Here is a 24514-nt window from a genome sequence, read left to right on the forward strand (position 1 = left end):
TAGTCTAACCGCGAATAAGTGTGATGCACCTGGGAATAGAAAGTATAGTCCCAGTCTTGTGTATGGAGCAACCGCCATGGGTCCACTAAGTGTAGGGTATGAAGATCTGCCTTCAGACGTTTCAAACGAGAAAAGAACAGATGTGAGGCTCCGCGTGAGACGTCAAGGGCCGGGTCCATGGCAAAATTAAGGTCTCCGCCAAAAATAAGCATCCCCTCCGAAAACTCCAGAAGCTCAGAGAGGAACCTTTGCAGGAACTGCGGATGGTCTACATTGGGGAAGTAAACATTCGCAAAAGTGACCTGCACATCAGACACCCTTTCCTTTAAGAGGAGAAAACGACCCTGCGCGTCTGCCCGCTGTGCCTCGAACACCCATGGGATCGACCTGACTAGTATGATGCTGACTCCCTTTGATTTGGAAATCGGAGAGACACTGTGGTATGCCAGTGGAAAAGTCCCGTTGGTCAATTTAGGAATGTTATCAGCACGAAAATGCGTTTCCTGTAGGAAAGCAACATGAGTTTTGCCCCTGCGCAGGTCAGCTAAAAGTTGCGAGCGCTTCTTCGGTATATTGAGGCCGCGCACATTGAGAGAGGTGATCTTGAGGAGACCCATTATATCGTCTGGCGGGAAAATTAATGTCAACAGATGCGCGGGAGATTCCCAGACACAGAGTTCCCCCTAGGTAGAGGGCAGTGGCAAGAGGAAATAAAACAGGAGAGAGAGAAAAAGGGAGGAAAAGCAGAAAGGGAAGAATAAGCACAAGCAAAGAGTAAGTGTAGGGAGAGAAAAAAGAAAGAGAGGAGAAAGGAGAGGGAAGGAAAAGGCAGGAAGGGAGGAGCAAGAGAGGGAGGGGTAAGGAAGAGGTAAGGGAGGGGGTAGAGGAATGAACGGTTCCTGTCGTAGACTTACTATGGGCCCCTGTTGAGCACTCGGAGTGTCCATACAGGGGTCCGCCCTAATGGGGGGTGGAAGGAGCGTTAAGGTCTACTCAAAATCAAGTAGAATTAAGGCAGTGGTTTGAATAGACAGTTTGAATGGAGATGTGTGGGATGAAGCCGCAGAGAATCGCAATGCTTCTAGTAGGAGAGCCAACATAACATAACATCAACTTAGCAATCAATAACTGAAGCAGAGCAGCAGAACACTGTCTGCTGCGACCATGCGGTGGTGGTGTCCCTGGGAGGCTCAAGTACATCAGGGGAGGCCCCAGAGCCAAAACAAATGTTAGTTGGCAGAACTCACCCCAACATCTCGCAGCATAACCCAGAGCACCAGGCCTGAGGGTCCATACATTTGAAACAGAGGGTACCAAAACATGTTGTAAAAGGCAAAAACAGTGCAAACAAATCAGGTGGAATAAGATAAAATAAAATAACATAGCATACCACCTATGACTTCTGCAACCCTGTGAGAGCCGGCAAACAGTCCACCAACCCCCCCCCCATAGAAGTAGCCACTAGCGGGGATATTAGGAAAAACTGGAGGGGGCAAGAGGTCTTGTAATCAGCCCGATGCACATGTAATTTAGACATTAAACAATAAACAGGGCCCCCAAGGCGTCTATCTGGTGCTAGGGAATCGACATAGTCAGGGGATGTTAATGATTGGGTGAAGGTGGCCGAAGGTGTAGGAACCTACTACAAGTCTGCAGACCCCCCCGCTGCACCCGCCATCCCCACCGGTCACTAATAGCGAGCCAGCAGGGGAGAGGCAGTGCACAGGACAGGGCAGCCCAGTATCTGTCATGACCCAAAACCTCACATAGCAGGTAAACATACACCAAGTTGACAACCTACATTCCCCAGATGTGATTAGAAGGGTCCCCCGTAAGCCAGCAGTCCTTGGGGTGTACTGCGTAAGGTGATCAATAAGGGCCCAAAAGGTTGCTCATCAGGGCAGTTCCAAGAACACCTGGCAGGTGAAATTCGGATGCTTAGGATACCCAGGAAGCTAACGGGATATGAACAGTCATCATGTCTTACCAGTCCCCGGGATATGGAAGAAAGTTAGGATTCAGAGGACCTCGGATTAAGGTCTGACAGTCTCCCAACTTGTAGCGCGTGAACTGGGTCGATGGACTCGTTGCGGCCTGGGCAAAGATGGACCAAGAGCCTCCTGAGACAGCAGATAATCAAACCAATTGGGGTTTGAAACTGAACAAGTCTGAGAGTGGATCCGGTGAGCGAAGGTAAAACTCAGCACCCCGCCTCCGCACAATTAAATGAAAGGGGTGACCCCAGCGGTAAGTGGCCTCTGCTTCACGGATTACCTCGAGAAGGGGTCTCAGAAGTCTACGCATGGCTCTCGTTTGCCTGGAGATGGGGTAAACCCGGATCAGCACACCATCAAAGTCGATTGGGCCACGTTCCCAGGCCAGGCGCAGGATCTCTTCCTTTATGGTGAAGAAATGCACCCTGCACAAGACATCTGGTGGAAGGTCCACGACAGCAGGATCCTGTGATGCTGTGGAAGGTGCTCTGGGTCCTGGGATATGGTGGACCCTATCCAGCTCCAGTTCTGAGGCCGGCGGTTTTCCAAGAACCTGGTTCAGGATGGCCACCACCGTGGCGCGCAGATCCGGGCCCATAGTAGCTTCAGGGATGCCGCGGAGGTGCAGGTTGTTGCTTCTGCTCCTGTTCTCACCATCGTCTACCTTTAATTGTACCTCCACAAGATGGTGGCAGAAGGCACACTGTTCCGTCTTAATGGAGGTGATACGGGCATCGGTGGTGGAGGTGGAGGATTCCAAAACAGTGACCCTCTCTTCCACTGTATCCACTTGCTGGCGCAGGTCATGTAGTTCCCTGGAGAGTGCATTAACTATGGATGCCGCCATTTCCTGCAGATCCTGCCTGGTGGGCAGACCTGCCACAATGTCCCTGATGGAGACCCCAGCATTGCTGCCTGTCTCCCCTGTGTGACCGGAGCCGAGTTGTATGTCCGAGCTCTGAATCACAGGGGACAGTATGGGAGAGGGTGACCTGTCATCCCGAGCGGATCGATCACCGCTAGCAATAGCTCCCAGCTGAGTGTTCTTTTTAGAGGAGGTGGCGGCGCTCGTCGGAGGTACTCGTGGCGGCGCCATCTTGGCTAAGGCAGAGGGGGATGAAACAGCGTGTTGCCGGAGAAAATAATGGGTTATTTCAGAACCCTTCTGTGCCCCCAAGTCCAGCGGGTGCTTACGGTCCCCTGGCATGGATTCTGGCTCTCTCTGTCAGCTCGTCGGGCCGTTCTCAGGGCTTCCCCACACAGCGTTCTCACTCTTCCATTGCTTGGCCACGCCCCCCCAAGAACTACTTTTTTAAATTAGTGCAGCACGGCAAAGTCGGCATTGCACCAATTTCAACAGTTCCATTGCCGACAGTAGGGTGCAATTTGTCATGTGATTTGGACCTGTCCATACCTCCCAACATTTTGAGATGGGAATGAAGGACACCTACTAGCAAACGTATGTAGGCATAGGAGACGCCCCCTGTCACACCCTCTTAAAGGAGAATAAACCAAAACAAAGGTTAATTAAATCCACAAGAGCTTTTCTTTTACCACTACTATTCCTTTATATTGGCTTTTAAAATTTACAAATGCAGCAATTTAGAATTTGGATGAAAGGTTTAGCACTGGGAAATACTTTTTTAAAGATAAAAAGTGCATTTTATATACAACTGTATGGATCAGTCCAAAATGAGGGACAAATGAGGGGGAACGAGGGACAGATGGACATTGCTCCAAATCAGGGACAGTCCCTCAAAACCAGGGACAGTTGGGAGCTATAAGGGGTAGATGAGCTAATCAGTGTGCTGCTTCTCCTTTCACTATCCGTTTGCAGCCTGGAGTAGGAAGGAGACCTGTAGGTGAAAGTGAAACTGCAGCAGAGAAAAAACAGTTCCCTTCCCTTGTGCCGCGGAAATCTCAAGACTGGATGAATGTGAATATAAACTCATTTGACAGGTAAAACACTCCCTTGTGCTGTATGCATTGCATTTGTGCATTTAGCTGTTTGCTTGGAAAATTTATGAACGTGAAAATCTAAAAAAAAATAAAAAACTTGATGAGCAAACTGTCAAAACAAGCAGATAACAAATAAAGGTGGAGGTGGTTAGAAGAGTTACTTCCAAATTTAAAACATTTGTTTTCCTTAGCTCACCCAGCTTGTTCACTCAGGTCCATCACAGAGTTTTTTTGAACATTTCTGATGTCTTGGCTTCTTATCCTGTGAATGAAATAATAAGAAAAGACTTCACAGTGGTTATTATTTTAGGAGTTTATCGCAAGGATTACGGCTGTACATCTTGTCAAACCCCGCACCATGAATAACAATGTAGCACTGTGCTCGATAAGCATTCTTCTTCACAGTTAAGGCCAGAGGCAAAATGATGACATTCTTCATCGTCATCCAGGTGAATGAGATCCGTAGTCACAGAGGAGCATATTAACCTCTTCATGACTGGGGACTTAAGCTGTCATGACCGTGGAAATTCCAATCAGAATTCTTTTTTTTTTTTATTCACAGAACACTCCAGGCCACAGTTTAATAGTCTACCTCATCTTTCCAAAGATTTTTTTTTACTAATTTTTTATGTAGGTTTATGTACTAATTTTTGTACGTAGGTATATTTGCGAGCAGTGCAATCGCCAGATTTTAATGGCTAAGTGAAGCTAAATATATAGAGAAATAGTTTCACGATGGTGTATTCAGGGTGATGTGCAGTGTTAGTTTTCTGCCACACATAGTGTTTTGCTTTTATGCCAAAAGTTCAATCTTGGTCTCATCTGACCAGAGCACCTTCTTCCACATGTTTGCTGTGTCCCCCACATGGCTTCTCGCAAACTGCAAAAGGGACTTCTTATGGCTTTCTTTCAACAATTGCTTTCTTCTTGCCACTCTTTCATAAAGGTCAGATTTGTAGCGTGCAGGACTAATAGTTTCCTGTGGACAGATTCTCCCACCTGAGCACCCACCCCCGCCATGTTGAGGGCATGTGGCCTGGTATGGTCCGGGAAAGGGGGGGAGTGATCCCCCCCCTTTTCCTGACCTTGGGGGGAACCCTCGCCGTTTTATTTTTATTTTGGCGTGGGGTTCCCCCTCAAGATCCATGCCAGACTCAAGGGCCTGATATTGATCTAGGGGGGACACCACACCATTTGTTTTAGAATTTTGGTGTGGAGTTCCCCTCAAGATCCTCAGAGCACAAGTCGCATGTCACAAGTCAGATCAGTTAAGATGCTGATCCGACTTGGATGCGACTTCTATTCATATCAATGGGCTTAAATTGTGCCCAAGTCGGACTAAAGTAGTGCAGGGAGCTTTTTTACAGTCGGACCGACACAAGTCGGACCAGTTAAGACGGCTCTCATAGGGAACCATTGATTTTGACATGTCATGTGACTTGTGCTCTGGAAGTCGAAACGTGTGTCGGACCAGTGTGGACCACCCCTCAATGAGATGTTTTACCTGCCAAAGGATCTGTATTTCTGTCTATTCAGTCCTGAGATACACACAGCTCTACTACACAGCTTTGTCTGGCTGGGCAGGAGACCTGATTTTCTCTGCTGCAGATGATAACACTATAGGCCCGTACACACGATCTGATTTTCCGACGGGAAATGTTGGATGTCAGGCTGTTTGCGGAAAACCGGACCATGTGTATGCTCCATCGGACAATTGTTGTCGGACTTTCCGCCAACAAATGTTGGCTAGCATGTCTTCAAATTTTCCGCCAACAAATGTGTGTTGTCGGATTTTCTGATCGTGTGTACACAAGTCCGTCAGACAAAAGTCCAAAGTACAAACACGCATGCTCGGAAGCAAGGAGAAGCCAGAAGCGGTCGGTCTTGTAAATTAGCGCTCGTAATGGAGAATTAACATTCATGTCGTGTCAAATTATGAAATCTCGAAGTGCAGCATACATTCTCTTCTTCTTTAATGGGATAATAATAAAACTGCTTTGCTGGTGATACTGATGGAGTTATTGCAAACACATTTTCAAAGACTTTTTTTTCTAGTGATAGCAAGAATAATATTATTTATTAATTTATTTTTTTTGGGGCAAGTTACCACAACACCATTATCCTGTAGTTTTTAGGATCAAAGATACAACTAGTTTGGTGTCCCTTGTCAATTTTACATTTAACTGCCTACTCCCTAATGTCATTTGAAGTAAAAACATAGCCAAGTATTATTCTCCACAATTTTTTAAAAAAAAATTAGACATGCTATCTACCAATAGAACTTAACCAAAAAGTGCATTCTATGCATCCAAAAATATAGAAAATATACCAAATCAAATCATTATTCAACCAAAAAAATAATGTCAAAGCAATAACTCCAAGGCCAATAATAAATAATACGCTTTCTCCTCCGATTCTGCAACATGTCTGGTTGACGAACGGCCGTTCAGAAACGAACTGAAAAGCACGAAATGAAAAAAACGAAAAGAAAAGCGTGAATCAACACTCACCAAACTTCTACTAACACAAAATTAGCAGAAGGAGCCCAAAGGGTGGCACTAAAGAGCTGAAAAAACACGTAGTACGTCTAGTACGTCACTACGTTCTTAATTGTTGGCCAACATTTGTGTGACCGTGTGTATGCAAGACAAGTTTGAGCCAACACCCTTCGGACAAAATTCCACGGTTTTGTTGGCGGAAAGTCCAATTGTGTGTACGTGGCATTAGGGTTACTTTACACTAACTACTGGTACCTTTTGCAAATTGTGTTGGATTGCTTCTCAGGGGGCATTTATGAGACAGTGAGAAGGTGTTATGTTGTCTCCTCAACACCTGTTTGAACCCACGCTGTTGCAGGACGCTTGCAGCATGGCCCCATTCAGGTAAATGAGTTGCGTTCAGCTGGCCTACAAATGTGACAGCATGGATAAATTTTACCGCACTGCCACACAAAACATTGCGGCATGTGTACACCACCATCCACTGCCTTTGAGACTTAGGGGAAGTGGTTGGGGGCTAGTGTCTCTGAGGTGTGCCCCCCCTAGCCAGCGGTTTGCTATGGGGGCACACCAAGAAGAGGAGGATCCTGGAGCACCAGTGGGGGGACCCAAGAAGAGGAGTATGTAGAACAGAAAAATGGAAGTAAAATAAAAAGTCCCTATCTGTATACTTGTTCCAGTTTAATGACTTAAATTGCTAAAGCCACGGAGTCAGCTAGATGGCATGACAGGTAGAGGGAGCTTTGCAGAAAGAGAGATCAGTCACAACAACCTCCGTGTTTCCTTTAATATTTAACCAACCAAACCAGCCCTAAAAATAAACATAGCTCTGGCCAAAACACATTTTTACAATGCAGAACATTGTGGTAATGCGCTTGTTATTGCACATGTTACCGCAATGCGTGCTTTGCTTTATCACACCTTATGTATTTTATCATTTTGCAATGCACAGTAAAATACCACTATAAGTTGTGGTGCATTGGATCATAAAACATGCATTTTTTGTCTGTTATTTTGCATTGGTGCATTTGAAAAGAATTGGCTGCCTAAACGCAATGCATGTTAATGTGTGGGTTGATTTACTAAAACTGGAGAGTGCAAAATCTGGTGCAGTTGTGCATAGAAGCCAGTCAGCTTCCAGGTTTTATTGACAAAGCTTAAAGTGATTGTAAAGTATCCTTTTTTTAATTTTAAATAACAAACATGTTATACTTACCTACTCTGTGCAGTGGATTTGCACAGAGCAGCCTGGATCCTCCTCTTCTCAGGTCCCCCTTCGCTGCTCATGGTCACTTCCTCTGGTCAAGTGTCCCCACAGCAAGCAGCTTGCTATGGGGGCACCCAAGCCGAGCTTCAGCTCCACGTGTCCATTAAGACACAGAGCTGTGGTTCAGCCCCACCCCCTCTCTCTCCGGATTGGCTAACTGACTTTGATTGACAGCAGGGGGAGCCAATGGTGCCGCTGCTGTGTCTCAGCCAATCAGGAGGGAGCGTCCTGGACGGCCGAGGGACTCATGGTCATCGCCGAAAAGAGATGGGGCTCAGGTAAGTATTAGTGGGGCTGAGGGGGGCTGCTGCACACAGAAGGCTTTTTATCTTAATGCATAGAATGGATTAAAAAAAAAAAAAAAAACTTCTGCCATTACAACCACTTTAATTGAACAAGCTGAAATTAGAAGCTGGCTACCATTCACACCTGCACCAGATTTTCTCACGCTCCAGTTTTAGTAAAACAGCTCCAATATGTGTTAACCCATGTTATTTCTTTAATGTATAACAAAACAATGGGGTTGATTTACTAAAGGGAAATCCACTCTGCACTATAAGTGCACTGCAAGTGTACTTGAAAGTGCACTTGTAAGTGCAGTCGCTGTAGATCGCTGTAGATTTGAAGGGGAGCTCTGAAATTAGGGGAAGCTCTGCTGATTTTATCATCCAATCATGTACAAGCAAAAATGCTGTTTTTTATTTTCCTTGCATGTCCCCCTCAGATCTACAGCGACTGCACTTGCAGTGCACTTGTAGTGCAAAGTGGATTTGCCTTTCGTAAATAAACCCCAATGTCACAGTAAGCTATAAAAAAAAAAAAACCTTCAAATTTATTGTAATTAATACCAATAATTCAACTAATGGCATGTTACAGAGAAGTGCACCTGAGGTGTAGTTTGATATAAATGATCCGATCCAGAGATGTGCACAAGAGCAGCAGCTCTCGCCGCTGTCTCCCTCCTCCCTGGGCAGATTGATAGTAGGGGGAGCCAATGGCTCCAGCTGCTATCAACCATATGCTGTGCTGAGCGAGTGAGGGTGGCCCCCCCTTGGCTTTTTACTTATTTTTGTTACATTACAGCCTTTAGTTCAATGTTTTTTTAATCTGAATTACATGTGATGGATCAGAACACAATAGTCTAAGTTGGTTAAGTAAAATTAGAAAAATATATACATAAAATTATTTTTCAGAAATAAAAAACTAATAATTGGCATGTGCGTATGTATTCACCCCCTTTGTTATGAAGCCCATAAAAACCTCTGGTGCAACCAATTACCTTCAGAAGTCACATAATTAGTGAAATGATGTCCACCTGTGTGCAATCTAAGTGTCAGATGATCTGTCATTACATATAGACACCTTTTTGAAATGCCCCAGAGGCTGCAACACCTAAGCAAGAGGCACCACTATCCAAACACTGCCATGAAGACCAAGGGACTTTCCAAACAAGTAAGGGACAAAGTTGTTGAGAAGTACAAGTCAGGGTTAGGTTATAAAAAAATATCCAAATCTTTGATGATCCCTAGGAGCACCATCAAATCTATCATAACCAAATGGAAAGAACATGGCACAACAGCAAACCTGCCAAGAGACGGCCGCACACTAAAACTCACAGACCGGGCAAGGAGAGCATTAATCAGAGAGGCAACACAGAGACCTAAGGTAACCCTGGAGGAGCTGCAGAGTTCCACAGCAGAGACTGGAGTATCTATACATAGGACGACAATAAGCCGCACGCTCCATAGAGATGGGCTTTATGGTGTGGTAAAAAATACCTCGACTTATGCAGAACCTCGACCGCATCACTTCCGCTGCAGCTATGTCAGAAAACAGCTGATCTAGGGACTCCACTACACATGCGTGGCTTCACTGCGGCTATACCGCGCTTGTGCAGAAGCTGATTTCAGTAGAAGAAAATTATAGACTCGAGCGGGCGGGTGGAGGCCGTGCGAGTTGCTTAATTACATCATCGGCAGCAACGCCTCCAGCCCCGCCCCTAGCCTGCTCCAGAGAAGCGGGACGGGCCTATTTGCAACATAGCACTGTCTATATCAATGTGACCAAGGTCGAGAGAAAATATAGAGCTGCCCCGCCCCCGCCCCCACCCCTAGCCTGCTATGCTGAAGGGGGGAGTGCCCATTTGCAACATAGCACTGTGTATATCAATGAGACGAGGTCGAGAGAATATATAGAGCGGCACCGCCTCCAGCCCCGCCCCTAGCCTGCTCTGGTGAAGGGGGGCGGGCCCCGTGCATAGCACTGTGTATATCAATGGCAGACCCAGGAAAAATATAGAGCTGTGCCTGTGGGAGGGGCCAAGCCTTTGCATAGAAGACATTCCTCATCAATATGAGCATCCACACTGCATGATGTACATAATGTGAAGGGCTGTGCAATCTGTTCAGGAACGAAAACAGCAGCCTGACACACGGAGCCTCCGCTTACACAAATCTGTCTGTGCATAGCCCTGTTGGTGCTCAATAATTTTTTGGGGGGCGCAAACAAACTGAAAAATACTGAAACCACCCCCCCACCAATTAATTGCAGCCTCACTATGCCCATCAAATGCAGCCATTGTGCCCGTCATACGCAGCCATTTGTGCCCCCCATATGCAGCCATTTGTGCCCGCCATATGCAGCCATTGTGCCCCATCATATGCAGCCACTGTGCCCCATCATAGCAGCCACTGTGCCCATCATATGCAGCCACTTGTGCCCATCATATGCAGCCATTTGTGCCCATCATACACAGCCATTTGTGGCCATCATATGCAGCCATTTGTGCCCATCAAATGCAGTTATTGTGTCCGTCAAATGCAGCCATTTGTGCCCGTCAAATGCAGCCATTGTGCCCGTCAAATGCAGCCACTGTGCCCCCCATATGCAGCCACTGTGCCCGCCATATGCAGCCAGGCGCGTCCGCCAACTCGGCTGTCACTTCACTTACCCCCCCGCGCGGCAGGTCTGGTGACACTTACCGAGTGACAGGGCTTCCTCCTCCTCTTCTGTAGCGGCGGCTGTGGCTCCTGTGTCCGCTCGGCTCCTCAGGCTTCCTCCGCCGTGTCTCCTCTTCTAATCACGTGCTTCAAAATACACCCCCTGCCTATCCCCGCCATAGTAATTCATGTGTCCGGCCTCCTGAAAGGGGCTGGGCACATGAATAGGGAGGGCGGCAAAGGTGACGGGGGGGCCCACAATGCACAGACCACCACTGGTCTTTGATCTCTATCAAGTGCTGGGGGATGGATCGCCTACGCTGCTTTTCTCTACCAACCACCCTCTCCTTCTCCCCTGGCCCTCTTCTTCACTAAATGGCCACCCAGGGGCCCTCTCCTCCTCCAAACACCCAGGTGCCCTCTCCTTCTCCCACTGCCACCCAGGGGCCCTCTCCTCCTCCAAACATCCAGGTACCCTCTCCTTCTCCCATGGCCACCCAGGGGCCCTCTTGTTGAGTAAATGGCCACCCAGGGCCCCTTTCCTCCTCCAAACACCCAGGTGCTCTCTACTTCTCCACCAACCACCCTGGGGCTCTCTCCTTCTCCACGGGTGACACAGAATCTCTCTCCTTCTCCCCCCGCCACCCAGGAGCCCTCTCCTTCTCACACGTCCATCCAAGAGCCCTCTCCTTCTCCCACGTCCACCCAGGGGCCCTCTCCTTCTCCCTAAGCCACCAGTGACCCCAAAGCAGGTCACACATGCGCTCTGCCCTTGGAGGACCCGGTACCCACCGTCCTGGGATGCCATGATGATAGTGTACAAGTCTCCAGTGTGAGGGCTACAGGTAAACTTGCACTCAGCTTCTTTGGCCCCTGATTGGAGGAAAAGCAGCGGAGGTGATCCAGCCCCCAGTACTTGACAGAGATCGAAGACCAGTGGCGGCCTGTGCATTGAGAGCGCACAGGCGCCGCCCCGCCGGTCACCTTTGCTGCCCTCCCTATTCATATGCTCGGCCCCTATCAGGAGGCCGGACACATGAATTACTATCGCGGGGATAGGCGGGGAGTGTATTTTGAAGCACGCGATTAGAGCCAGAGGCTCGAATAGGCTTCAAAATAGGGTGGGCTCGGGGCGTAGAGCACTGCGTCCCAAGCCCACCCTGTTGTGTGGCATGGCAAATGAATTTTCGCTATTTTCACACTAACGTTCCTCCCTGCCAATCAGCAGGCAAGGCAGTGAGACCTGTCACCCGATTGGCCAAAGCATTAGGCGATCCTATTGGATGCCTAACCCTTTGGCGGAAGAAGAGACATGGCGGCGTATGACGGGCAAAAGTGGCTGCACATGATGGGCACAGTGACTGCATATGATGGGGCACAGTGGCTGCATATGGAGGGGGCAAATGGCTGCATATGGCGGGCACAAATGGCTGCGTATGACAGGCACAATGGCTGCATTTGACGGGCACAGTGAGGCTGCAATTGATGGGGGGGGTTTTAATATTTTTCAGTTTGTTTGAGCCCCCCCTAAAAAATTTGAGCACCAGCAAGGCTGTGCACAGACAAATTTGTGTAAGCGGAGGCTCCGTGTGTCAGACTGCTGTTTTCATTCCTGAACAGATTGCATAGCCCTTCACATTATGTACATCATGCAATGTGGATGCTCATATTGATGAGGAATGTCTTCTATGCAAAGGCTTGGCCCCTCCCACAGGCACAGCTCTATATTTTTCCTGGAACTGTCATTGATATACACAGTGCTATGCACGGGGCATGCCCCCCTTCACCAGATCAGGCTAGGGGTGGGGGCGGGGCTGGAGGCGGTGCAGCTCTATATATTCTCTCGACCTTGTCCCATTGAAATACACAGTGCTATGTTGCAAATGGGCCCGCCCCCCTTCTCCAGAGCAGGCTAGGGGCGAGGCTGGAGGCGGCACCACCTCTGCCCGCCCGCTCGAGTCTATAATTTTTCTCGACCAAAAGTGTCTGCACATATATAGCTACGGTGAAGCCGTGCACGCGCAGTGGAGCCCCGCGATCAGCTGTTTTCTGACGTAGCCACACCGGAAGTGATGCAGTCAAGGTTCTGCATAATGATGTGGGATCCTCTGCTCAAAGAGGGGCTTAAACCAGAGTGCTTGTGTCTCATTACCTCCAGGAAGAGAAGAGCCCCAGGTGCTGGCTAAATGCTGATGCAAGTAGAAGAGAACAAAAAGACCTGGACAGCCGCACACTGAAATGGATGAATCTGTCTTTTATTCAAAATGCAGGATCATGGGGTACACAAAACACGACTGTGGGGTGGTACAAGAATAACTGACGCGTTTCGCACTTACACCAAGTGCTTACTCATAGCTACTCATAGCCCGGTGACCCGCCCCCCTCTGACACACAGGGACTTTCCCAAGGCTTTCCCCGTGACGACATAGGGGCGGACAGGGAAGTCCCCGTCAAGTCCCCGTGCGTCAGAGGGGAGCGGGGTCACCGGGTGGCCCCGCCCCTTGTTATTTAAGAACCGTCAGAAGACGAGAAGCGTCACACAGCGGGAGCCTCCCATCATGGATGCGGAGCCACCCGAGAATGAAGAAGGGAAGAAGACGCTGCGGAGGAAGATGCCGGACGAGAACACCGGAGCAAGAAGCAGAGGATCAGAGGAAGAAGAAGAAGAAGATGGAGGAAGAAACCGAAGGAAGATAGAAGAAAAAAGATAGAAGAAAGAAGATAGAAGAAAGAAGAAGCATTTAAATAAAGGAATTGTCAAAAACTGTCTCTTGTCATTTTTAACATTTTTGAAACTTTTTTTGTGAAATGGTAGGGGTACTTCATTACCATTTCACACAGGGGGGGCCGGGATCTGGGGGTCCCCTTGTTAAAGGGGCTTCCAGATTCCGATAAGCCCCCCCGCCCACAGACCCCCACAACCACCGGGCAATGGTTTTGGGGATGAGGCCCTTGTCCTCATCAACATGGGGAAAAGGTGCTTTGGGGGGACCCCAAAGCACCCTCCCAATGTTGAGGGCATGTGGCCTGGTACGGTTCAGGAGCTCCCTCATCCCCCCCTCTTTTCCTGTGGCCTGCCAGGTTGCGTGCTCGGATAAGGGTCTGGTATGGATTTTTGGGGGTACCCCCACGCCATTTTTTTTTTAAATTTTGGTTCGGGGTTCCCCTTTGGGGAAATCCCATGCCATTTTTATCAATGAACTTTTATGTGTATTGTCGGACCGACAATTCATATAGCCACGAATACTTTTAAATGACTTTTTTTCCTTTAAAATGTCATTTTGTTGTCAGACTGTTCTAAACACGGGAAACATGCGCCCCTTTACAGGCATACTATAGACACCCCACAGGTATGAAATTTAAAGGAATATTACACTTTTATTGTTTCACTTTAAGCATTATTAAAATCACTGCTCCCGAAAAGACGGACATTTTTAAAACTTTTTTTTTGCATTGATCCATGTCCCCTGGGGCAGGACCCAGGTCCCGAAACACTTTTTATGACAATAACTTGCATAAAAGCCTTTAAAATTAGCACTTTTGATTATTCATGTTCGAGTCCCATAGACTTTAATGGTGTTCGCATGTTCAAACAAATGTTTTGCCTGTTCGCATGTTATGGTGCGAACCGAACAGGGGGGTGTTCGGCTCATCCCTGCTCCCCACCTTCTGGGCTGTCCCCACCCAGGGATTGGAGGAGACTACATAAATATTCAGGCCTAATCTCTGCTTCTCTGCCCTTTAAGTTCTAGAACCCTCCAACAGTTCCAGAAGTCAGGAGGAGGTAACAGAGACTCAGTCCTTGGAGCTCTGCCAGTTAACGCTAAACAATATTAACCCTGGATCCTCTGCCTACAGACAAGCCCAAGAAAATTTTCTTAAACTGTACACAGGGGGTGTTACATAAAGACAATTCTGCCTAAGGCAGTACCCCTGTACACTATTTACCCCACAGGGCATTCCTCATTTTTGAACAGAAAACATACACTATATTATCAAAAGTATTGGGATGCCTGCCTTTACACGCCCATGAACTTTAATGGCATCTCAGTCTTATGGCTCGTATACACTATAAGAAAATCGGGTGAACGTTTTCATCAGGGGAACAATCGTACAATTTTCTGATAGTGTGTACACAACTTTCGACAGCTTATTCCAACTTTCCGAATTAAAATTTCCAAAGGGACATACGCCAACATTTTTCTCATACAGGAACAGAACAAACGATTTTCGTTTACTGTGCACCGTTTTCGTACAAGAAATATCAGATACGAAAGACTGCACATGATCAGAAACAACAAATAACAAAAAAAAAAAGCCTTTGTCATACGAGAATTTTTTGTGCATTATTTCTATCCTCGGTTGCAACTTGCTCTAAAACATATAGGGAAACCGGCCAATCGTTCGCCCGATTTTCTCATAGTGTGTACGGGGCTTTATTCCGTAGAGTTCAATATTGAGTTGGCCCACCCTTTGCAGCTATAGCAGCTTCAACTCTTCTGGGAAGGCTGTCCACAAGGCTTAAGAGTGTGTCTTTGGGAGTGTTTGACCATTCTTCCAGAAGCGCATTTGTAAAGTCAGGCACTGATGTTGGACAAGAAGGCCTGGCTCACAGTATTCGCTTTAATTCATCCCAAAGGTGTTCTATCGGGTTGAGTTCAGGACTGTGCAAGCCAGTCAAGGTCCTCCACCCCAAACACACTAATCCATGTCTTTATGGACCTTGCTTTGTACACCAAATCATTTGGTGGAGGGGGCATTATGGTGTGGGGTTGTTTTTCAGGGGTTGGGCTTGGCCCCTTAGTTCCAGTGAAGGGAACTTTTAAGATGTCAGCATACCAAAACATTTTGGACAATTTCATGCTCCCAACTTTGTGGGAACAGTTTGGGGATGATCCCTTCCTGTTCCAACATGACTGTGCACCAGTGCAAAAACAAGGTCCATAAAGACATGGATGAGCGAGTTTGGGGTGGAAGAACTTGACTGGCCTGCAATTCTTGAACCCGACGGACTAAAACTGGGATGCCATTAAAGTTCATGTGCGTGTAAAGGCAGGTGTCTCAATACTTTTGATAATCTAGTGTATGTACAAGAACAGAAAGGTTCTGCTCTAAAACCACACAATTTAGGGATTCTGGAGCCACAAGAAACTGGTCAACATTTTTTCATACAGGTTTCCTTTAATAAAGGTCCAATAACTGCATGAAGGTGAAAGAGAAGTCAGGAAGTTGAAGAGATAACTGTGGAGCTTTTTGAAGGCAAAGGTTAGATTCAGCATTATGTGAAGTGTGTGTTTGTGTGTGTGTGTGTTTGGGGTAATTTGAATAATAGGTAAAATGGAGTATAAGTGTACTAGAGTTGGTATAAAAGACTAGGGTGGACATCTTTAGCTAGGTTGAGTACAACTGATTCTTTGCCACTATATCTTCCATTTTTATCCTGTTTCCTTGTAGTTCTTGTTTTAGTTTCTGACATGTATTACTCTATACCCATTTTCTATAGGTGAAGAGACACATGGGGCATCTACTGAATAAAAGTAGCTCTTTCAAACAGTTTCATTTGGAAAGAACAGGGTTACAGGTTTATCAAGGTAGTGTCATTTTAACACCAGCATGAAATCAGACAAGCAATAATGGCAGATTATTTGATGGTTACAGGTATACTGTGTTTATGCCTTAATAATAACCAAAGCAATGCTGTAAATGGCTGTCCTTGCCATGAGTGCCAGACAGTCCTCTTTGTACCCCAAAATTCACATCTGGTCCTAAAGGGGAGACAACACAATGCAAGCAAGGTAGTAATTGGCAACCAATAACCCTTGGGAGGAAGGACAGGGATCCTGTTCACAATCTGTGTCCCATTTCGGAGATTTGCATTTACTTCCTGTCCTGTAGTCATAACAGGAAATCCCTGCAAATTAAGGGAATTCCTTGGGAACCCCCAGATCACCAGAGTTAGTGTCCCCATTGGAAGATTTCCCCTCTGTTACTTTTCTGGGGACAAATTTTCCTTTATTTTCACTTTCAATGATAATGGTAAATAGGACACATAGAGAGGGTACAGTTTGCCTTTAGTTATACTTTAAACCTGCAGGGGGTCCTTTTTTTTTTTCTTGTTTTGTGGCGGTTAACTACCGCTTTAAATTATAGAATAAACATTAAAATCCATAAGATAACCAAGTAAAATGGCAACAGTCAGGGCTCCCTGTCACTAAGGCTCAAGGGACTTTCATTACATTTCAAGTGCTAGTTTGTAGCCTTGTTATGATCAGCAAGGCTTAAAGACCTACTCCAGTATAATACTTACTTTACCTCTGAACTGCCCCTGTAGTAATTTGTTTTCACCATTAGATGTTGCCAGTCTTTAGGAATAAATGATAGCCAGCATTGTTCAACCCACCCCCGATCTCCTATATCCTGGGGGTACGTGATCCATCCACCCCGAGCTCACTGGAGAATGTGTGAATGAGCATATCATGCTCTGCAGTATTCACGACCCAACCCCCACCAAAGACAGTGAAAGAAGAAGAGGGTCTGTGACTTTACTCATCTGTACTCTGGCCCATGGAAAAAAGGGATGTATACATTTCTAAAACCAAAAATGGTATAAGGGAGCTTCAAGTGGGGTATGGGCTGAAATAGGGTAAACTGAAAAAGGGCTTTAACCCGACTGGCTGGTAAATATCCTCTTATAAAAGATGCATGCTTACTGTATTTCCATTATTGGTGCAGACTGGTTGTATGATAAGAACTAGTTATAAGTTATAATATTAAAAGGTTATGTGCTACATCACACTTCCTGTATTGTTTTATTTTTATATATATATATATATATATATGTGTGTGTGTATATATGTAGCAATAGCTCTCGGTGGAGCTGCTGGTTTAAAGCGGGCTGTTACCGTCACCTTCGTTACCTCAATTTCACCAGAACCGGGTCTAGGGTCCCTTTGAGCTTAATACCAGACAATGTAGGCACTGGACACTTGAGTATCTTTTCCAAGGTTTTAATAAAGAATAACTGAAGGAAGTAGCAGGAAAGAGGCAGAAGAAGAGTTGCAGGGAAGTTCAAATACCTTTTCTTAGTGTAGTATTAGGAATTGGAATCTTGTAGATGAATGTACTCTCCTTTTAAAGTTGAATCTTTGCCCGCCCGGATAGGCTTCTCTCACTAACATAGCAGCCAGTATGCAGCACGAACAAAAGTCTCTGCCACAGACTTGAATGTAATAGAAACCCATACGATCCTCTGCCACAGGATGTAATGGTTTACGATGAACAGCAAACACAGCACTAGAACCTTTAAGCTGACCCGGCAGTACTATGTGGTAGGTTAACTTTTAGGATGTGTCCTCCAACTGAGTCACCAGGCCCCTCTCCAGACCAGCACTCAGCATGATCCTTCCATGATGGGTCCTCCCCTGGGATCTTCTCAGTTGTCCAGCTTCTTCCCGTAGGACAGACAGCACAGGACCATTCCTTCGCCACTGTGGTAGGCCCCAGACAGGCTTCTGGGCCCACCCACACGCTGCAGCAACGTGGTCCTCCCGGTCGGAGGACCACGAGGTAGTACTCCTAACACATGCCTGTTGGCCAGGAGGGCCAGCAGGTGGAACGAAAGACCCTAAAACATGGCATCTGTCCCATACATACCCGCTCCCAGAATGCAACTTGGAGGACCACCTCCACCGAGTTATCTCCGGGACAGAGGAGCACTTATACACTTTAACGTGTTGCCTTTCCAACACCGACCTATGATGACAACAACACCCACAGGCACAGTGTGAAACTACATGCAACACAGCCAAGCTGGAACAGAGGCAAATCTGACTATATATGAACAGGTAACCCACTAAATTTACCTATAAGCGATAGATTAAAAAATCTACCAGCGCTACATATATATATATATTTATGGTCGAAGCCCTCAACTGGGATGGATGTGAACCACATAAACACGCCACAAGGCTTACAACATGAAATTAACCATAAGTGTGCCCTGGTCTGCTTCATCCCCACAACTCTTGCTCGGTGGTTGTGGGGGTCTGCGGGCGGGGGGCTTATCGGAATCTGGAAGCCCCCTTTAACAAGGGGACCCCCAGATCCTGGCCTCCCCCCTGTGTGAAATGGTAACGGGGTACAAAAGTACCCCTACCATTTCACAAAAAAAGTGTCAAAATGTTAAACACGACAAGACACAACTTGGGGACAAGTCCTTTATTAAAAAATAAAAAAATAAAAATGTCCCACAATGTTCATTCATCTTCTTCTTCACGCCGCGATGGACCAAAAAAGAAAAAAAATCCACCACCGATCCTCCTCTATGTGGCACTTCGCTGATGACAAATCTTATATAACTGAGGGCGGGGCCACCCGGTGACCTACCCGGGTGACCCTGCCCCCTCTGACGCCATGGAGACTTTCCCACGGCTTCCCCTTGACATCAGAGGGGGCGGGGTCACCCGTTTACATAACCGGGTGGGGACCCAGTTTCAGGTAGGGGTGAAAGCTCTTTATTGGTTTAGCGTTATTTACTGAGCAAGTTTGGTAAATGCTTGCGACATTTCTACCTGAGGATTCAGGATGTACCGGGCAAAGCAGGCGGATTTCCACCTGCCTAATCTCTTGATGATATGGTCTGGAACCCCGTGCTGGGATGCGGCTGAGGCTGCTCCAGTTCGGAAGGAGTGTCCAGAGTACTGACTGGGGTCGAGGCCTAGGTTGCGCAGAAGGATCCTGACGTGCTTGATGAACTGGCAGCCACTCAAGGGGTTGGTCAAGAAAGGTAGTAGGGGACTACAGTTCAACTGGCTGGGTAGGAGCGACAGTAGGCAGTCGAGTATGGCTACTGGGCACCAGATGTTGTTTGTCTTGAAAAGACGGATGCACCCCAGCCATATTACATCTACTCAGCCTAGTCAGGACGTTTTCTGCTGCTTGAGCTGACATAGGTTTTTAGGATGTGGCCTATGACATATGGTACAGATATGGAGCAGCCCACATTAGCTGTAGTTGCACGATCCAAAATTAAAGTTATTGCAGATGGATGCTCCCCCTACTGACAGAATGGGGCATCCGAACTTGTCCACCTGGGGCAACTGAGCTGGAGCTGGCAAGCCCTTACCTGAGGAGGAGGGGAGATTGAGAGGGCGTCTAACTGCTATGTTGGCCCACCAGTTAGCGGTGTGTTTGGAGGACTGGCAGAGTGGTGAGGGTAGGCCGGCAAAGTGGCAGCAGAACAACTCTGTGTCAATGAGGCTCCAATCCTTGCACGCTTGGAACTGCGTGAGCTTGGCTGCCACTTTGGCTGAGAATGAACTATGGTAATCATAAAATGAGAACCGCCCGTATTTATAGCCCTGGTCCACCACCGTGTGGAGATATAATTCCAGCTCTTCAATCCTGTTGGGGCTGGCTGAGCACAGGACATCCCTCACCATCCCATAGGTCAATGCAAACTCTGTAATAATTTGTTTGCAGTTGGGCCTTGGTCTTTGGCCTTGAGGACCACTGATACGTCCCCCCAGGCATATGATTTATTCTCTGCCAGATCGTGAACCGAAATGAGGAGGGAAGCAAGGTTGACGTTCTTGTCGTCCAAAATTTCCTTCCTGATGCTGGCTGGGACCAGGTGGGATGGGAAGATAGTAGAACTCTTCCCTGTTGTACCTGCCGGGGAGGGTGTCGGGACCGGGGCCGGGACTGCGACTGAGTCAGGGATGGCTGCGGCCGGGAGTCCTTCCAAGACTGTCACTCTGGCATGGACCAAAGTAACTGCGGTGGACAATGATGACACCATGGTGCGAAGCTGAGAAATGGCCAAGGATATGGACTGAAGAGACGCCTTCTGGGTGCTTGGCCCGTCTGTCGCTGGCGGTCGGAAGAGGAGCCTGAAGAGCTCAGCTTTCCTGGCTGTAGCAGGGAAGGGCACGCTCCCTGCGCCTTAGTTCCACTGTTAACTTGGGGATGGTACATCCCCCCAGGGGCTGCACACTGCCGCTCATTGAAACAGGAGAGGGTGACAGAGGGGCAGATGTGAGGTCTTCTCTGTTGGCCTGTGACATGGCTCTGGCTGACTTGTGCCCTAGTTGTGAAGTCCTGGTTTTTGAGGTTGAAAGCTCAGTCGACCTGAACCTGGAGGAATAACATCCAACCTGGTGCAGGATGGAACTACCTGAACTCGACTGACCTAAAGGAGAAATGACAGACGGAGAATGGTGAGTGGCTCAATTACATGCCATTTGGAGGTGAATGAGTGGCCGGGTCGTGCGACTTTGAGATGCAAGGGAAACCTTATCGGAAGGTGAACAATGGTTAAACAAACAAATTGATACCATGAATGGAATTTGAAGGAGAATGGCTTTGAGAACAGTTGGTCTGAAGCTATGTGGGCCGATGTGTCGTGTTGCGACTGGATTTGAACTGGACCGTAGGGTGAGCTGTACTGTGGGGTGTCCGTCAATGACATGACAAATCATACAGCGATCAGGATTAGAAGTGAATTGTTGAGTCGCTGAGGTGACCAACATCGAACAACTGTAGAGCGTATGAGACGGAATAAAAGAAACGAAAAATGCACGAATGACCCGACACGAAGCGACTGCTGTACTTAAGGAGAACACGACAGACAATATATGAGATAAGACCACTGAATGATTTGAAGTGATGGTGACACGAATCAGGGTGCAAAACTGTGACTGACAATGAACCGAACTGTGGAATATGGGATGAAGTGAGGACGAAATTAAATGACCGAATTAAGCCAGCATGAATCGGAGTGCTGCTAAAGCGACTGGATTTGGATCGGAGTGTGGGGTATATGAAACGTAATGACTGAAATTATTGCCATAACAGAGGCATGAATTGGTGTCCTGAAATTGCGTCTGACAGCGAACCGGACTGTGGAGCATGGAATGAAATGAAATGGAATTACTAAAGGAGCTGACACGAATCAGTGTGTCGCTACTGGGACTGGATTTGAATCGGAGTGTAAGGTATATGAAGTGAGTGAAATGCTTTGCCATGACAGAGGCACGAATTGGTGTGTCGAAATAAGGACTGACAGCGAATCTGTCTGTGGAACATGGAATGATAATAAGGTGAAACGACTAAAATAAGTTGACACGAATCGGTGCGTTGCTGACACCACTGGATTCGAATCGGAGTATAGGGTATATGGAATGAACAAAATGATTACCATGACAGAGGCGCGAGTCGGTGTGCCACGAATGCGACTGACAATGAATCAAACCGTGGAGCATGGAAAGAAATGAGATAAAAAATGGCTAACACGAGCCAACATGAATTAGTGCGTCGCAGATGTGTCTGAATCCAAATCGGAGTGAAGGGTATGTAATGAATTAAATGTTTTTCCACGACAGAGGAATGAATCAGTGTGCCCTGATTGAGACTGACAACGCACCGGACCGTGGAGCATGGAATTGCATGAGACGGAACGACTAGAATGAGCCGACATGAATAGGTGCATTGCAGATGCGACTGGATTCGAATCAGACTGAAGGGTATGCGAAATGTAACGAATAAATGATTTGCCATGACCGAGGCACAGATCGGTGTGCCGCAATTGCGACTGACAACGAATCGGACTGTGGAGCATGGAATGGAATGAGATGGCTAAAACGATCTGACATGAATCGGTGCATCGCTGATGCGACTTGATTCGAAACAAGGTGAAAGGTATGTGAAATAACAATGGATGCCATGACAGAGACACGAATCAGTCTGCCATGATTTGCGACTGAAAACAAACCAGACTATGGAGCATGGAATTGTCTTGAGATGGAACGACTAGAACGAACCGTCATATATATATCTATAAAATATATCTTATTATATCTTTTCATATGACAACACTGAAGAAATGACACTTTGCTACAATGTAAAGTAGTGAGTGTACAGCTTGAATAACAGCGTAAATTTGCTGTCCCCTCAACATAACTCAACACACAGTCATTAATGTCTAAACTGCTGCAAAAATGAGTACACCCCTAAGTGAAAATGTCCAAATTGGGCCCAATTAGCCATTTCCCCTCCCCGGTGTCATGTGACTCATTAGTGTTACAAGGTCTCAGGTGTGAGTGGGGAGCAGGTGTGTTAAATTTGGTGTTATCACTCTCACTCTCTCATACTGGTCACTGAATGTTCAACATGGCACCTCATGGCAAAGAACTCTCTGAGGATCTGAAAAAAAGAATTGTTGCTTTACATAAAGATGGCCTAGGCTATAAGAAGATTGCCAAGACCCTGAAACTGAGCTGCAGTGCGGTGGCCAAGACCATACAGTGGTTTAACAGACAGGTTCCACTCAGAACAGGCCTCGCCATGGCCAACCAAAGAAGTTGCGTGCACATGCTCAGCGTCATATCCAGAGGTTGTCTTTGAGAAATAGGCATATGATTACTGGAACCATGTCCTGTTAAGATGGTTCAGATGGTGTCAAGCGTGTGTGGTGGCAACCAGGTGAGGAGTACAAAGACAAGTGTGTCTTGCCTAAAGTCAAGCATGATGGTGGGAGTGTCATGGTCTGGGGCTACATGAGTGCTGCCAGCACTGGGGGAGTTGCAGTTCATTGAGGGAACCATGAATACCAAAATGTACTGTGACATACTGAAGCAGAGCATGATCCCCTCCCTTTGGAGTCTGGGCCACAGGGCAGTATTCCAACAAGATAACGACTCCAAACACACCTCCAAGATGACCACTGCCTTGCTAAAGAAGTTGAGGAAAAAGGCGATGGACTGGCCAAGCATGTCCCCAGTCCAAAACCCTAATGAGCATCTGTGGGGCATCCTCAAACACAGTGGCGGTGCGTCCATAAGGGTGCACGGGCACCGCCCCCCCTCTCCAGCCACCCCTCTATCACCAATAGATAGATTCATGCATTGCACCAATAGATAGATTCATGATTGGCTGAAATGACAGGCACTGTGATAGGATGTTCAATCATAGGAGAAGACGGGAGGAGCCGACGGGAGAAGACATTGAGGACATGGAGGAAACCGCTCGCAGCCTGCCGCCATCACCCGCTGCCCCACAGAGATAGGGTAAGTTCCGGGCAGAGGACGAGCGGGGGGTGGCGCAGTGGCAGCATTTCGATGGGCACAGTGGGAGCATTTGATGGCACAGTGGGAGCATTTGATGGCACAGTGGGAGCATTTGATAGGCACAGTGGGAGAGAGCATTTGATGGCACAGTGGCAGCGGTTAAAGGGCACAGTGGCAGCATTTGATGGCACAGTGGCTGCGTTTGATGGCACAGTGGCTGCGTTTGATGGGCGCAGTGGCGGTAATTGATGGGCACAGTGGCGGTAATTGATGGGCACAGTGGCTGCGTTTGATGGTACAGTGAGGCTGCAATTGATGGATTTTTTTTTTCAGTTTGTTTGCGCCCCCCCAAAAAATTTTGAGCTCCAGCCGCCACTGCTCAAATGTAAGGTGGAGGAGCGCAAGGTCTCCAACATCCACCAGCTCCGTGATGTCGTCATGGAGGAGTGGAAGAGGACTCCAGTGGCAACACTCCAGTTCTGGTGAACTCCATGCCCAAGAGGGTTAAGGCAGCAGGGGTGGACTGACCATTCGGTCACTCGGTCGCCGTCCGAGGGCCCGACGTCAAGGGGGGGCCCCATGAGCGGCTCAGTCAGTAGTGGAAAAAAGCCGCCCGCTGCACCGCACGAAAACCCCGTCCTCCTGCATTATTTCAGCTCCCAGCACCGCAGCCAGCCCGCTGCCGAGCAGACCTCGGCTTAGGCTGAGAGAGGCTCTGTCAGCAGGGAGGGGCGGGGCAGGGAGCTCCACTGACGCTCTGACCCTGCCCTGCCCCGCCCCTCCTCATGTAGTC

The sequence above is a fragment of the Aquarana catesbeiana genome, linkage group LG04, assembly GCF_042186555.1.
Source record: "Aquarana catesbeiana isolate 2022-GZ linkage group LG04, ASM4218655v1, whole genome shotgun sequence".
Classification (NCBI taxonomy): domain Eukaryota; kingdom Metazoa; phylum Chordata; class Amphibia; order Anura; family Ranidae; genus Aquarana; species Aquarana catesbeiana.